The sequence below is a fragment of the Heterodontus francisci genome, chromosome X (genome assembly GCF_036365525.1).
Source record: "Heterodontus francisci isolate sHetFra1 chromosome X, sHetFra1.hap1, whole genome shotgun sequence".
In the NCBI taxonomy this organism is placed as follows: domain Eukaryota; kingdom Metazoa; phylum Chordata; class Chondrichthyes; order Heterodontiformes; family Heterodontidae; genus Heterodontus; species Heterodontus francisci.
The window spans coordinates 1,235,942-1,252,935 of record NC_090421.1 but is presented as its reverse complement, the minus strand read 5'-3'; the positions used below and the strand labels follow the sequence as shown (position 1 = coordinate 1,252,935).

At 45.8% G+C, this 16,994-nt stretch overlaps 1 protein-coding gene across 4 annotated transcripts in view; it reads right to left on the bottom strand.

Annotated features, from left to right (window-relative positions):
• Positions 1-12,907, bottom strand: part of LOC137358596 (signal transducer and activator of transcription 1-like) — a 71,277-nt gene extending 58,370 nt beyond the window's left edge. For 2 of the 4 annotated variants that reach the window (XM_068024641.1, XM_068024642.1), the window contains exon 1: positions 12,697-12,907. The gene's annotated coding sequence lies outside the window, so the exon portion shown is untranslated. The remainder of the gene's footprint in view (positions 1-12,696) is intronic. The other 2 variants (XM_068024644.1, XM_068024643.1) reach the window with 1 other exon arrangement.
• Between the last annotated feature and the right edge of the window lie 4,087 nt (positions 12,908-16,994).

The following is a 16,994-nucleotide window of genomic DNA, read 5'->3' as shown; positions in this document are numbered from 1 at the left end:
CCCTTTGCTGAGTCCATTAGGAAGGATGCGAGCATAAGAGGGGTGACAATCCCAGGCAGCGGAGGCACTCAGGTCAAAGCCTCCTTGTACATGGATGACGTCGCCGTCTTCTGCTCAGATCCGCTGTCCGTTCACAGACTGATGAGCATCTGCGACCAGTTTGAACTGGCCTCGGGAGCCAAAGTAAATCATGGCAAGAGTGAGGCCACGTTCTTTGGAAACTGGGTTGACCGATCCTTTGTCCCCTTCACCGTCAGGTCAGACTACCTGAAGGTGCTAGGGATATGGTTCGGAAGGGCCGGGGTGTGCGCCAAAACCTTGAAGGAGTAGCCATGGTAAACTATAAACAGAGCATGTGGGAGCGGCGTTCTCGCTCCATTGTGGGTAAGAACCTGGTCATCAGGTGCGAGGCGATCACGTTATTGCTGTGCGTGGCGCAGGTCTGGCCCATACCCCACTCCTGCGCCATGGCTGTCACCTGAGCCATTTTCCGCTTCATCTGGAGATGCAAAATGGACCAGGTCTGGAGGGACGCAATGTTCAAACCTCTGGATAAAAGGCAGAAAAAACATACCAGACGTCGCCCTCATCCCGATGACTACCTTCGTGTGCGGCTGCATCAAGCTGTGCTTAGAGCCCCAATACGCAAAACGGTGTTGCAAATGATGGGTCTGGCCACATTGCCGCGGAACACTCCATCCAGTTGGACTGTGCCGTACCACCTATCCTTCATGGAAACATTTGTGCAGAAAAACACCTTTGACCACCAATCTCAGGCAGTGGTCTGCACAGAAAGTCCTCAAGGGATAAGGAGACGGTGGATCCTGTCAGATGGTTCCCCGAGCAGACTTCCAAAGTCATTTGGCAGATGGCTTCATCACCAGAACGTTCAAACAAGCACCAAGATGTAACTTGGCTGGTAGTGAGAAGGGCCCTCCCCATCAGATCCTTCCTGCACACCTGGAATCTCACTGCCTCTGCACGCTGCCCTCGAGGTGGCTGTGATGGGGAAGAGACTGTTGCCCACCTCCTTCTGGAACGTGCCTTTGCAAAGCAGGTGTGGAAGGAGATGCATTGGTTTTTGTCGAGGTTCATCCCAAACAGCTCTAACGCAGGACTCAGTGTTCTATGGGCTGTTCCCATAAACATCATCTGCTGCTGGAGGACCATCAATTCGGTGAAAGACGCTCTTTAGTCTGCCTGAAACCTGCTGGTCTTCCAGTGCAAAGAGTTGTCCATGATCGATTGTTGCAGACTGGCACATTCCAAGGTCCAATTCTACGTGCTGAGGGACGCACTAAAGCTTGGGGCAGCTGTGGCAAAGGCTCAATGGGGAAAGACCACTGTGTAAGGTCCTCCCGCCAGTGAACCGAGGGTCTGGATCCATGGGAAACCCCTCGGGCTGTAGACACCAAATATAGGTTTGCTGTAAAATGTACATGGCATGTAAAATGGAATGGAAGGGTTGTGAGGCAACTCACTTCTGTATCGAAGAAAACGGATTTCCTTTGCACTTTCTGAAATGTCAGCTTGTTGCTGTTTTGAACTGTTTTGTAATTTTTTTTTTTTAAAAACAGATTTTTATGAATAAAGTATATTTTTGGAAAAAAAAGTCACAGCTGAACTTGATACACATTTGTCACTAGAATCCTCTGATGATTTATTTTTTGGTCCCATTCTTGCCTTTTACCAACTCTGGTGATAGGGAGCTATAGGCACAGCACAACTTTGCTGACACTTGACGGATTAAGTTTCATTTATTGTTCCTATAATGTAAAAAAACAACAAATTTGTTGCTGGCCTGAGAATAGTGTTGGAACTTATTGTTGTGAACCTCAAACAGGCTTTGCTGCAGATGCTGATTCAACTTAACTGCTTCCTCAAATGTATTTATAGACTTCTTTAAACCATAAATTTTAAACACATTAGCAAATGGGTGATGTACTAGCATATAACTCTTTCACCTCTGTCAGCCATGGCTCAGTGGATGGTACTCTCGCCTCTGAATGAGTACGTCGTGGATTCAAGTCCCACTTCAGAGATTTGAGCCACTCCATTGCTGCATGGTTGAATGAGAGGTTAAAACAAGGTCTGGTCTACGCTCTTGTGGATGTAAAAGATCTCACTGCTATTACCTCAAAAGAACAGGGGAGTTCTTCCCAGTGTCCTGGGACCAAAATTTAACCCTCAACCATCACTAAAAACTGGTCACTGTCACATTGCCGTTTGTGGGATCTTGCTGCGTGCAAATTGGCACATTTCCTACATTACAATAGTGACTAAACTTCAAAAGTACTTCATGGCTAGGACATCCTGATGTTGTGAAAGTCACTGGATAAATACAAATTTCTGCCTATCTAGCTGTCATTCTGTCCAGCCTGGGCTGATCGAGAGGTTTTAATCCTGAGCTACAAAAGGTCTCAAGTACAGCAAACTAAACTTGTCTCAGCCAGGTGTTTTGGTTGACACAAGCTGGTATTCAGTAATCTCACTCGGAGAGCCAACAAAGGTGGTTGGAGTGAGAAATGGTAATGTAATATTGGTGCTTTTCCAGTTACAGGCCAATTGTGATGCCCACTCTCCTCTGCGCCCCTCCTCCAGTTGAATAGCCTATCATTCACTGTCTGGGGTAACACATGAGGAATGGTCACTTGAACGAGCGACAAGAGGGCTACTGGTATCCGTGGAGCTGTACCCCAGCAAGGAGGCAAGGCCTTAAGGAGAAGTAAAGGAGTAGCAAAGGGAAGCAGTCTTTTACGGAAGGGAAATATGAACTTGGACCCTGGCCGTTCATTTTGCCTTTCTCCTCCTTCCTACTCCACTCTTCCCTCCTAAATTTTGTAGCCCTCTGTCAGACTAATCAAGAGCCACAATTCTCAGGAAGGAAACACATGCGATAAAAGGAACATCTGCAATTATGGGTGACTTTAATCTGCATATAGATTGGGCAAATCAAAATTAGTCACAATACCATAGAGGAGGAATTCTTGCAGTGTATACGGGATGGTTTTCTGGACCAATACGTTGAGGAACCAACTGGAGAACGGGTCATCCTAAACTGGGTATTGTGTAATGAGAGAGGAGTAACTGACAATCTAGTTGTGCGAGACCCCTTTGGGATGAGCGACCATATGATGGAATTCTTCATCAAGATGGAGTGACACAGTTGATTCTAAGACTAGGGACCTGAATCTTAGTAAAGGAAACTACAAAAGGTATGAGGCGTGAGTTGGCTATGTCGGATTGGAAAATATTACTTAAAGGGACGATGGTGGAAAGGCAATGGCAAACATTCAAAGAGCGCATGGATGGACTGCAACAATTGTTTATTCCTTTCTGGCGCAAAAGTAAAACGGTAAAGTAGCCAAACCATGGCTTACAAGGGAAATCAGAGATAGCAGTAGATCCAAGGAAAAGGCACAGTGGCGCAGTGGTTAGCACTGCAGCCTCACAGCTCCAGCGACCTGGGTTCGGTTCTGGGTACTGCCTGTGTGGAGTTTGCAAGTTCTCCCTTTGACTGCCCGGGTGCTCCGGTTTCTTCCCACAGCCAAAGACTTGCAGGTTGATAGGTAAATTGGCCATTGTAAATTGTCCCCAGTGTAGGTAGGTGGTAGGAGAATTGAGGGAAGGTGGGGATGTGATAGGGAATATAGGATTAATGTAGGATTAGTATAAATGAGTGGTTGATGGTCGGCACAGATGTGGTGGGCCGAAGGGACTGTTCTATGACTCAATGACTCTGCCAGGAAAAACAACAGACCTGAGGATTGGGAGCAGTTTAGAATTCAGCAAAGGAGGACCAAGGGATTGATTAAGAAGGGGAAAATAGAGAGTATGAGAGCAAGCTTGCGGGGAACATAAAAACTGACTCTAAAAGTTTCTCTAGGTATGTGAAGATAAAAAGATTGGGAAAGACAAACGTAGGTCCCTTACAGTCAGAAACAGGGGAATTTATTATGGAGAACAAAGAAATGGCTGACCAACTGCATACTTTGGTTCTGTCTTCACAAAGGAGGACACAAATATCATAACCCTATGTTCCCCAACATTTCTGTTAAGTGAGAGGGAGGAACTGAAGGAAATCAGTATTAGTAGAGAAATGGTGTTGGGGAAATTGATGGGATCGAAGACCGATAAATCCCCAGGGTCTGATGATATGCATCCCAGTGTACTTAAGGAAGTGGCCCTAGAAATAGTAAATGCATTGGTGGTCATCTTCCAAGATTCTATAGACTCTGGAACAGTTCCTACAGATTGGAGGGTAGCTAATGTAACCCCATGATTTAAAATGGGAGGTAGAGAGAAAGCAGGGAATTATAGACCAGTCAGTCTGACGTCAGTAGTGGGGAAAATTCTAGAGTCCATTATCAAAGATTTTATAGCAGAGCACTTGGAGAACAGTGGTAGAATCGGGCAGAGTCAGCCTGGATTTACGAAAGGGAAATCATGCTTGACAAATCTACTAGAATTCTTCGAGGATGTAACTAGTAGAATTGATGAGGGGAGCCAGTGGATGTGGTTTATTTGGACTTTCAGAAGGCTTTCGACAAAGTCCCACATTAAGAGATTAGCGTGTAAAATTAAAGCGCATGGGATTGGGGGTAGTGTATTGTGATGGATAGAAAATTGGTTGGCAGACAGGAAACAAAGAGTAGGGATAAATGGGTCTTTTTCCAAATGGCAGGCAGTGACTAGTCGGGTACCACAGGGATCGGTGCCAGGACCCCAGCTATTCACAATATAAATGATTTAGATGAGAGAACTAAATGTAATGTCGCCAAATTGGCAGATGACACAAAACTGGGTGGGAGGGCGAGTTGTGAGGAGGATGCAAAGAGGCTTCAGGGTGATTTGGACAAGTTGAGTGAGTGGACAAATGCACGGCAGATGCAGTATAATGTGGATAAATGTTAGCAAAAACAGGAAGGCAGATTATTATCTGAACGGCTATAAACTGAGAGGGGGAAATATGCAGCAAGGCCTGGGCATTCTCGTACACTAGTCGCTGAAAGTAAGCATGCAGGTCCAACAGGCGGTAAAAAAGGCAAATGGTATGTTGGCCTTCATAGCAAGAGGATTCAAGTACAGGAGCAGGGATGTCTTGCTGCAGTTATACAGGGCCTTGGTGAGGCCACACCTGGAATATTCTGTGCAGTTTTGGTCTCCTTATCTGAGGAAGGATGTTCTTGCTATAGAGGGGGTGCAGAGAAGCTTTACCAGACTGAGTCCTGGGATGGCGGGACTGACGTACGAGGAGAGATTGAGTCGGTTAGGATTATATTCGCTGGAGTTCAGAAGAGTGAGGGGTGATCTCATAGAAACCTAGAAAATTCTAACAGGACTTGACAGGGTAGATGCAGGAAGGATGTTCCCAATGGTGGGGGAGTCCAGAATCAGGGGTCATAGTCTAAGGATACGGGGTAAACCTTTCAGGACTGAGATGAGGAGAAATTACTTCACCCAGAGAGTGGTGAGCCTGTGGAATTCGCTACCACAGAAAGCAGTTGAGCACAAAACATTGTATGTTTTCAAGGAGTTAGATATAGTTCTTGGGTCTAAAGGGATCAAAGGATATGGGGGGAAAGCAGGAACAGGTTACTGAGTTGAATGATCAGCCATGATCATAATGAATGGCGGAGCAGGCTCGAAGGGCCAAATGGCCTACTCCTGCTCCTATTTTCTATGTTTGTATGAAACAGCAGCAAATGGAAAAAAAATTATTCAGAGTTTCACCTCAAGGACATGGAATATTAAAAGATTAACAGCAGGCTACAATCTCTTTGAAGCATATCCATCAAAATAATGAAATACCTAAAAAAAAAAGGTAGTTTTTGGAACATTACTGCATATTAAATACCAAGGGTCTTAAGTTGAGAAGCTGCATTTGTGCTTTCTCAACACAGGAAGCAACAAGAAATAAATGGTGGTTGAGAGGGGATTAGGGTTTGTGTGAATACTCTTGGTTCTGGTAACTGGACTTGCAACCCAGAGGTTGCAGGTTCAAACTACACCATTGCAAGCTGCAAAATCTCATTCAACAATTGGGGAATTTGTGGGCTGACAGCAGGAATATTGACCACACAAGTTGCCAATTGTCAAAAAAACCCAACTGGTTCACTAATGTCCTTCAGGGATGGGAATCTGCCATCCCTACAATCTGGGCCTATGTGTGACTCCAGTCCCATACTGCGCTCGACTCTCAATGCCCTCAGGATAACTCGGAATGAGCAAAATAATGTGGCCTGCTCAATGTGACCCCACCCCTTCCCCACCCACCCCAAAGAACAATGTCTTTTTTTTTAAAAACTGGCTCAGACATCAAGACTTAAACATGTAGTCCAGCAACATTTTGGATAAATTGAATCCTGATCAAGTGTTTGTATTTTTCAATAACTAGACACTTAGAAAATAGCGATATGATTGGGCAGAGTCAACACGGATTAGCCTCTTCAGTTCCAGGGAAAACAACCCCAGCCTATCCAATCTTTCCTCATAAGCTGCAACTTTCAAGCCCTGGAAACATTCTCGTAAATCTCTTCTGTGCTCTATCCAGAGCAATTATGTTCTTCCTGTAATGTGGTGACCAGAACTGAACGCAATACTCCAGCTGCTGCCTAACCAGCGTTTTATACAGTTCCAGCATTACATCCTTGCATTTATATTATAAACCTCGGCCAATAAAGGAAAGCATTCCATATGCCTTCTTCACTTTATCTACCTGTCCTACCACCTTCAGGGACCTGTGGACATGCACTCCAAGGTCTCTCACTTCTTCTACCCCTCTCAATATCGTATATTCCCTCGCTTTATTTGCCCTCCCCAAATGCATTATCTCACATTTCTCTGGATTGAATTCCATTTGCCACTTCCCCACCCACTCAACTAAACCATTGATATCTTCCTGGAGTCTACAACTATCCTCTTCACTATTAACTACACGGCCAATTTTTGTGTTATCAGCAAATTTCCCAATCATGCCTCCCACATTTAAGTCCAAATCATTAATATATACCATAAACAGCAAGGGACCCAACACTGATCCCTGTGGAATGCCACTGGAAACAGATGTTTTTGCAAATGGAAAGCTGTTGAATACTACCTTTTGTTTCCTGTCCCTGAGCTAGTTCTGGATCGAACCTGCTACATTCTCCTGTATCCCATGGGCTTTCATTTTACTGACCAGTCTGCCATGTGGGACCTTGTCAAATGCCTTACTAAAATCCATGTAGACCACATCCACTGCACTACCCTCAACAATCCTCCCAGTCACTTCCTCAAAAAATTCAATCAAGTTAGTAAGACACGAACTTCCCCTAACAAATTCATGCTGACTATCCCTGATTAATCCGTGCCTTTCTAAGTGGCAGTTTATCCTGTCCCTCAGAATTGATTCTAATAATTTACCCACCAACAAGGTCAGACTGACCAGCCTACAATTAGTTGACCTTCGCACCCTTTTTAAACAATGGTACAACGTTCACAGACCTCCAATCATCTGGTACCTCTCCTGTGTCTAGTGAGGATTTGAAGATGATCCTCAGCACATCCGCTATTTCCTCCCTGGCTTCCTTTAACAACCTGGGATGCAATCCATCCGGAAAAAACAGAAAGGCAGAGTATTTCTTAAATGGTGGGTTTGGAAGTGTATGCCCATCCCTAATTGCCCCTTGAGAAGGTGGTGGTGAGCTGCCTTCTTGAACCGCTGCAGTCCATGTAAGGTAGGTACACCCAGAGTGCTGTTAGGAAGGGAGTTCCAGGATTTTGACCCAGCGACAGTGAAGGAACGGCGATATAGTTCCAAGTCAGGATGGTGTGTGGCTTGGAGGGGAACTTGCAGGTGGTGGTGTTGCCATGCATTTGCTGCCCTTGTCCTTCTAGTTGGTAGAGGTCGCGGGTTTGGAAGGTGCTGTCTAAGGAGCTTTGCTGCAGTGCATCTTGTAGATGGTACACACTGCTGCCACTGTGAGTCAGTGGTGGAGGGAGTGAATGTTTGTAGATGGGGTGCCGATCAAGCGGGCTGCTTTGTCCTGGATGGTGTCGAGCTTCTTGAGTGTTGTTGGAGCTGCACCCATCCAGGCAAGTGGAGAGTATTCCATCACACTCCTGACTTGTGCCTTGTAGATGGTGGACAGACTTTGGGGAGTCAGGAGGTGAGTTACTCGCCACAGGATTCCTAGCCTCTGACCTGCTCTTGTAGCCACGATATTTCTATGGCGACTCCAGTTCAGTTTCTGGTCAATGGTAGCCCCTCGGATGTTGATAGTGGGGGATTCAGTGATGGTAATGTCATTCAATGTCAAGGAGCGATGGTTAGATTCTCTCTTGTTGGAGATGGTCATTGCCTGGCACTTGTGTGGTGTGAATGTTACTTACCACTTATCAGCCCAAGCCTGGATATTGTCCAGGTCTTGCTGCATTTCTACATGGACTGTTTCAGTATCTGAGGGGTCACAAATGGTGCTGAACATTGCACAGTCAGCAGCGAACATCCCCACTTCTGACCTTATGATTGAAGGAAGGTCATTGATGAAGCAGCTGGAGATGGTTGGGCCTAGGACACTACCCTGAGGAACTCCTGCAGTGATGTCCTAGAGCTCAGATGATTGACCTCCAACAACCATAACCATCTTCCTTTGCAATGGAGGTTCAACAGACTAATCCCTGGGATGGTGGGATTGTCTTATGAAGAGAGATTGCAGAAACTGGCCCTGTATTCTCAAGAGATTCTTAGAATGGGAGGTGGTCTTATTGAAACTTACAAAATTCTTACAGGGTAGATGTGGATAGGATGTTCCCCCTGGCTGAGGAGTCTAGAACCAGGGGACACAGTCTCAGAATAAGGGGTAGGCCATTTAAGACTGAGATGAGGAGGAATTTCTTTACTCAGAATTTTTGGAATTCTCTAGCCCAGAGGGTTGTGGAAGCTCAATCGTTGAGCATGTTCAAAACAGAAATTGATAGATATCTGGATACTAATGACATCTAGGGATATGGGGATAGCACGGGAAAGTGGCGTTGAGGTAATGATCAGCCATGATCCAACTGAATGGCAGAGCAGGCTCGACGGGCTGAATGGCCTACTCCTGCTCCTATGCTCCTCAAGTAAAAGTTAATGGAATGGAAAGAATTATACAATTTATAGGTAGGGCCATAAAGAGAAGACAGAAGAGAGCTACATAGTGAGCTGAATTTGGAATGTAAATTAGTCAAATTCACAGATGATACTGAACAACCAAGAATTACATAGGGACTGCTTGATCGGCACCCCGTTCACAACTTTAAACATTCACTTCCAAGTGAAATAAGCAGATGAATTCAGTTCAGATAAATAAGTGCAAGGTATTGTGAAAACAAAAATTGGCCAGCATACTTAAACAGTGTCAAACTCGATAAAAGAGGCTGAAAGAGATCAGAGAGCAATGTGGATGGACTCTGCACTGAGTGTACAGTCACAACAACAAACAAAACACAAAGCTATCTTGCCAAATCAGTAAAGTACAAAGCCAATGACATCATACAGTATTGTACTCTAAACAAGACACAAGGAAAACATCTAAGCCAAGTAGGTGATGCAGAAAAGCATCATGAAGTTTATCCACAACATCAGAGGACCATTGTTCCACAGTTAATTAGCATCAACCCAGAGCTGGCAGGGTATGAAGAGAGGCCCAGACACATATGCACAATCTGTGAGGATAGGATCATGCTTGGTTATGATGCTCTCTCCTTCCCTGCCTATCCACCCCATAGCTGGGCTGCCTGACAACACTCACTATTTACATGGAGAATGCACATTTGGACAAGGCACTGGAGGGTAGAACCAAAGTTCAGCATTAGTCAGCACAAGGGGAGAAAAATTATGAGACGAGTCGTTTCACCCCCTCGCTCTGAACTTCGACTCTACCCTCCAGTAACTTGTCCAAATGCACAGTACAAACTTCCATCAGTAAGCTTTCTTTTAGATCAAAAAATCTAGATGTTACAAAGAAATGTATGTGCGTCAGCATAAACTTTATGGATTCATGGTGCAAATTTATCATATGGTATTCTGAAGAGTATAGTAGCACAGCTGGCATTGCTGTGCATAAACTAGGGGCAGTTTGTTGCTTAAGACTGAAGATAATCTTGTTGAGATCACGGAGGTATCAAGGATCCTGAATATAATGGACAAAATGTACATCGTTCAGACCAATCTCAATGAACTACTTACAGCACAATGTACAATAACATGTAACATCTCACATCCTCTGAGCTCAGAGATGCAGAGGGATCTGGGTGTCCGAGTGCATTAATCGCAAAAGGTTAGCATGCAGGTTCAGCAAGTAATTAGGAAAGCTAATAGAACGTTATCGTTTATTGCAAGGGGAAGTGAATACAAAAGTAGGGAGGTTATGCTTCAGTTATCCAAGGCATGGTGAGACCACATCTGGAGTACTGTGTACAGTACTGGTCTCATTTAAAAGGAGGATGTAAATGCTTTGGAAGCAGTTCAGAGAAGGTTTACTAGACTGATACCTGGAATGGGCGGGTTGTCTTGTGAGGAAAGCTTGGACAGGCTAGGCTTGTATCTGCTGGAGTTCAGAAGAGTAATATAAACATACAAGATCCTGAGGGGTCTTGACAGGGTGGATATGGAAGAATGTTTCCTCATGTGGGAGAATTTAGAACTAGGGGGTCACTGCTGAAAAATAAGGGGTCACCCATTTCAGACAGAGATGAGGAGAATTTTTTTCTCTGAGGGTCGTGAATCTTTGGAACACTCTTCCTCAAAAAGGCAGAGGTAGATAGATTCTTGATAAGCAAGGGGGTAAAAGATTATTGGGGGTAGGTGGGAATGTGGAGTAATCAGTTCAGCCATGAACTTACTGAAAGGCAGAGCAGGTTTGAGGGGCCGAGTGGCCTACTCCTGCTCCTAATTCATGTGTACCCAACTGTCTACAACTACTTGCATTTATATAGCACCTTTAGGGTAATAAAATATCCCCAGGAACTTCACAGGAGATCATGTCTAACAAATTTAATTGAAGTTTGAGGAGGTGACTAGATGTGTAGATGAGGGTAAAACAGTTGATGTAGTCTACATGGACTTCAGTAAGGCTTTTGGTAAGGTCCCGCATGGGAGATTGGTCAAGAAGGTAAGAGCCCATGGGATCCAGGGCAAATTGAATTCAAAATTGGCTTAGTGGAAAGAGGCAGAGTGTGATGGTAGAGGGTTGTTTTTGCAAATGGAGGCCTGTGACCAGTGGAGTACCTCAGGGATTGGTGCTGGGGCCCTCACTGTTTGTAATGTACACTAATGATTTAGATGTGAATATAGGAGGTATAATCAGTAAGCTCGCAGACGACACAAAAATTGGTGATGTTGTAAATAGTGAGGAGGAAGGCCTTAGATTACAGGACGGTATAGATGGGATGGTAAGATGGGCAGAGCAGTGGCAAATGGAATTTAATCCTGAGAAGTGTGAGGTGATGCTTTTTAGGAGGACGAACATGGCACGGGAATATACAATGGATGGTAGGGCCCTAGGAAGTACAGAGGGACCTTGGTGCACTTGTCCATAGATCACTGAAGGCAGCAGCACAGGTAGATAAGGTGGTTAGGAAGGCATATGGGATACTTGCCTTTATTAGCCGAGGCGTAGAATATAAGAGCAGGGAGGTTATGATGGAGCTGTATGAAACACTAGTTAGGCCACAGCTGGAGTACTGTGTACAGTTCTGGTCACCACACTATAGGAAGGATGTGATTACACTGGACAGGGTGCAGAGGAGATTCACCAGGACGTTAAAATAAAAGCAAAATACTGCGAATGCTGGTTCCGAAGAAGGGTCACTGACCCGAAACGTTAACTCTGCTTCTCTTTCCACAGATGCTGCCAGACCTGCTGAGTGAATCCAGCATTTCTTGTTTTTGTTTCACCAGGACGTTGCCTGGGCTGGAGCATTTCAGTTATGAAGAGTGACTGGATAGGCGAGGGTTGTTTTCCTTAGAGCTGAGGGGGGATTTGATTGAGGTGTATAAAATTATGAAGGGCATCGATGGGGTAGATAGGAAGAAACTTTTTCCTTTAGCGGAGGGGTCAATAACCAGGGGACATAGATTTAAGGTAAGGGGCAGGAGGTTTAGAAGGGATTTGAGGAAAAAATTTTTCACCCAGAGGGTGGTTGGAATCGGGAACACACTGTCTGAAGGGGTGGTAGAGGCAGGGACGAGGCTACGGGCCAAGTGCAGGGAAGTGGGATTAGTTTTGGACGGGTGCTTGATGGTTGGCGCTGGCGCGGTTGGGCTGAAGGGCCTGTTTCTGTGCTGTAAAACTGTATGACTGGGAGTGATTATCAGATAAAATTTGACACCGAGCCATACAAGGAGATATTAGAGCAGGTAACCAAAAGCTCAATTAAAGAGGGAGGTTTTTAAAGAGGAAGGAGTGAGAGAGAGGTAAAGAGGTTTAGGGAGGGAATTCCAGAGCTCGGGGCCCCAGACAGCTGAAGGCACGGCCGCCAATGGCGGAGCGATGGGAATCGGGGGATCTCGGGAGGGTCGTCGGGAATGGAGGAAGTTACAGAGATAGGGAGGGGAGGGGGAGGCCATAGAGGGATTTGTAAACAAAGATGAGGAGCAGCCCAATCAAGTTTATTTAGTACACAATTATTGCGAATAAAGTCAAATTAATTAAAAACAGCGATGAGACTTACTTCCTTACCTGAAGTCCTCTGTTCAAACTTAGAATTTCAAATTATAAAAACACTAGATTGTTATCAGGACCCCGTTCGCAGATATTGCTGTAACGGCTGTTCTTGTTGACGCGTTACTTCTACTTAATTACATTGTAACTCTCATATTTACTGTATCTAAATCTCAACTACACGCCACAAACCCACCGAGCCCTTCCAACAACTCAACAGCCTCCTACCTCGGGCTGTCATTAAACCAGCACATATCCCACCTCTCTGCACGCTTATTGGCGCTTGTCACCTCGTTCTAACAGTTTATTGGCGTACATTTCCATCAATCAGTACGTTCTAGTCCCGCCCCCTGTGCTGTCGGGCTGCGAAACGAGCCAACCCAAATCGGCCAGCAGATTGCTCAGTGTGCCTGTCGCTCAGGTTTAGAATGGCGTTATGCGATTGGCTGAAAGCCTGTGCCCTGGGGTTGGGGTGGGGGAGAGGTCGGGTGTGCGGCGGGAGGGAGTGCGCGCGGGAAGAGCGGCAGCGCCGAGGCTCGAGCGCAAGCAGCTGATTTCGAAGAAATTGTGTCAGGCGCAGGCCGTGCGTGTGACGTCAGAGGTAGCCGAGGTGTTACGCTTGAAGTGACGCAAAAACATCTGCTTTCTGCTTCAGGAGTTGTTCATGTTCTTCAGGATTTTTGGCGGAGCTACGAAGGGAAATCGGAAAAACTCCGTGTATATTCTACTTCAGGGAGGCTATAGCTTGATTCATTCATGGGATGTGGGTGTCACTGGCCAGGCCAGCATTTATTGCACATCCCTAATTGCCCCTTGAGAAAGTGGTGGTGAGCTGCCTTCTTGAACCGCTGCTGTTAGGAAGGGAGTTCCAGGATTTTGACCCAGCGACAGTGAAGGAATGGCAATATAGTTCCAAGTCAGGATGGTGTGTGACTTGGAGGGAAACTTGCAGGTGGTGGTGTTCCCATGTGTCTGCTGCCATTGCAGGTTGGTAGGTAAATTGACCATTATAAATTGTCACTAGTATAGGTAGGTGGTAGGGAAATATAGGGACAGGTGGGGACGTTTGGTAGGAATGTGGGATTAGTGTAGGATTAGTATAAATGGGTGGTTGATGGTCGGCACAGACTCGGTGGGCCGAAGGGCCTGTTTCAGTGCTGTATCTCTAATTGTCCATCGAGGTGGTAGAGGTGACGGGTTTGGAAGGTGCTGTTAAAGGGGCCTTGGTACGTTGCTGCAGTGCTACAAAGTAACATTTGTGCCACACAAGTGCCAGGGAATGACCATGGCATTACCATTGCTGAATCCCCCACTATCAACATCCTAGGCGCGACCATTGACCAGAAACTGAACTGGAGTAGCCATATAAATACCGTGGCTACAAGAGCAGGTCAGAGGCTAGGAATCCTGAGGCGAGTAACTCACCACCTGACTCCCCAAAGCCTGTCCACTATCTACAAGGCACAAGTCAGGAGTATGATGGAATACTCTCCACTTGCCTGGATGGGTGCAGCTCCAACAACACTCAAGAAGCTCGACACCATCCAGGACAAAGCAGCCCGCTTGATTGGCACCCCATCTACAAACATTCATTCCCTCCACCACCGACGCACAGTAGCAGCAGTGTGTACCATCTACAAGATGCACTGCAGCATTGCACCAAGGCTCCTTAGACAGCACCTTCCAAACCCGCAACCTCTACCAACTTGAAGGACAAGGGCAGCAAATGCATGGGAACACCACCACCTGCAAGTTCCCCTCCAAGCCACACACCATCCTGACTTGGAACTATATCGCCGTTCCTTCACTGTCGCTGGGTCAAAATCCTGCAACTCCCTTCCGAACAGCACTGTGGGTGTAACTACCCCACATGGACTGCAGCGGTTCAAGAAGGCAGCTCACCACCACCTTCTCAAGGGCAATTAGGGAGGGGCAACAAATGCTGGCATAGTCAGTGACGCCCACATCCCATGAATGAATAAAAAAAATGCATCTTGTAGATGGTACACACTGCTGTCATGGTGTGTCACTGGTGAAGGGAGTGAATGTTGAAGGTGGTGGCTGGGGTGCAAATCAGTGGGCTGCTTTGTTCTGGATGGTGTCGAGCTTATTGTGTGTTGTTGCAGCTGCACCAATCCAGGCAAGTGGAGAGTATTCCATTACACTCCTGACTTGTGCCTTGGAGATGATGGACAGACATTGGGGAGTCAGAAAGTGAATTACTTGCTGCAGAATTCCCAGCCTCTGACCGGCCCTTGTAGCCGCAGTAGTTATATAGGAACATAGGAAATAAGAACAGGAGTAGGCCATTCGGCCCCTCGTGCCTGCTCTGCCATTCAACTAGATCATGGATGATCATCTACCTCAACGCCATTTTCCCGTACTATCCCCATATCCCTTGATATCTTTAATATTTAGAAATTTATCGATTTCTGTCTTGAACGTGCTCAATGATTGAGCCTCCACAGCCCTCTGGGGTAGCGAATTTCAAAGATTCACCACCCTCCTCATATCAGTCCGAAATGGCCTACCTCTTATTCTCAGACTGTGACCCCTGGTTCTAGAACCACCCCAGCCAGGGGAAACGTCCTCTCTGCATCTACCCTGTTAAGAATTTTTTATGCTTCAATGATATCACCTCTCATTCTTCTAAACTCTCGAGAATACAGGCCCAGTCTCCTCAATCTCTTCTCATAGGACAATCCCACCATCGCAAAATTGTAGCTCATGGAATAAAAAGGACAGTAGCAGCATGGATATGAAATTGGCTGAGTGACAAGAAAGAGTAGTGGTTAATGGATGTTTTTCAGGCTGGAGGAAGGTTTGTAGTGGAGTTCCCCAGGGTTCAGTGTTGGGACCCTTGCTTTTCCTGATATATATTAATGACCTAGACCTTTGTGCACAGGGCACAATTTCAAAGTTTGCAGATGATACGAAACTTGGAAGCATTGTGTACTGTGAGGAGGATGGTGTAGAACTTCAAAAGGACATAGACAAGTTGGTGGAATGGGCAGACAGGTGGCAGATGAAGTTCAATGCAGAGAAATGTGAAGTGATTCATTGTGGTAGGAAGAACATGGAGAGACAATATAAAATAAAGTGTATAATTCTAAAGGGGGTGCAGGAGCAGAGGGACCTGGGTGTATTTGTGCATAAGTCATTGAAGATGGCAGGACAGGTTGAGAGAGTGGTTATTAAAGCATACAGTATCCTGGGCTTTATTAATAGGGGCATAGAGTCCAAGAGCAAGGAAGTTATGTTGAACTTGTATAAGACAATAGTTCAGCCTCAGCTGGAGTATTGCGTCCAGTTCTGGGCACCGCACTTTAGAAACGACATGAGGGCATTGGGGAGAGTACAGAAAATATTCACGAGAATGGTTCCAGGGATGAAGAATTTCAGTTATGATGATAGACTGGAGAAGTTAGGACTATTTTCCTTGGATAAGAGAAGGCTGAGAGGTGATTTGATGGAGGTATTCAAACTCATGAGGGGTCTGGACAGAGTAGATAGAGAGAAACTGTTCCCACTCATGAAAGGATCGAGAACGAGAGGGCACAGGTTTAAAGTATTGGTAAGAGAAGTAAAAGTGACATGAGAAAAACTTTTTCATGCAGTGAGTGGTTAAGGTCTGGAATGTGCTGCCTGAGAACGTGGTGGAGGCAGGTTCAATTGAAGCATTCAAAAGGGAATTAGAGAGTTATATGAAAAGGAAGAATGTGCAGGGTTACGGGGAGAAGGCGGGGGAATGGAACTGAGGGAATTGCTCTTTCAGAGAGCCAGTGTGGACACGATGGGCTGAATGGCCTCCTTCTGCACTGTAATGATTCTGTGATCCCAGAGATCAGTCTGGTGAACCTTCATTTTACTCCCTCTATGGCAAGTATATCCTTCCTTAGGTAAGGAGATCAAAACTGTTCACAATGCTCCAGGTATGGTCTTACCAAGGTTCTATAGAACTGCAGCAAGACTTCTTTACATCAATACTCAAATCCTCTTGCAATAAAGGCCAACATACCATTTGCCTTGGTGAGACCGCACCTGGAGTGTTGTGTACAATTTTGGTCTCGTTACCTAAGGAAAGATATACTTGCCATTGCGTGAGTGCAATGATGGTTCACCATACTGATTCCTGGGATGGCAGGATTGTCCCATGAGGAGAGATTGAGGAGACTGGGCCTGTATTCTCGAGAGTTTAGAAGAATGAGAGGTGATCTCATTGAAGCATACAAAATTTTTACAGGCTCGACAGGGTTGATGCAGGAAGTATGTTTCTCCTGGTTGGGTGGGGGGGGGGGGTCTAGAACC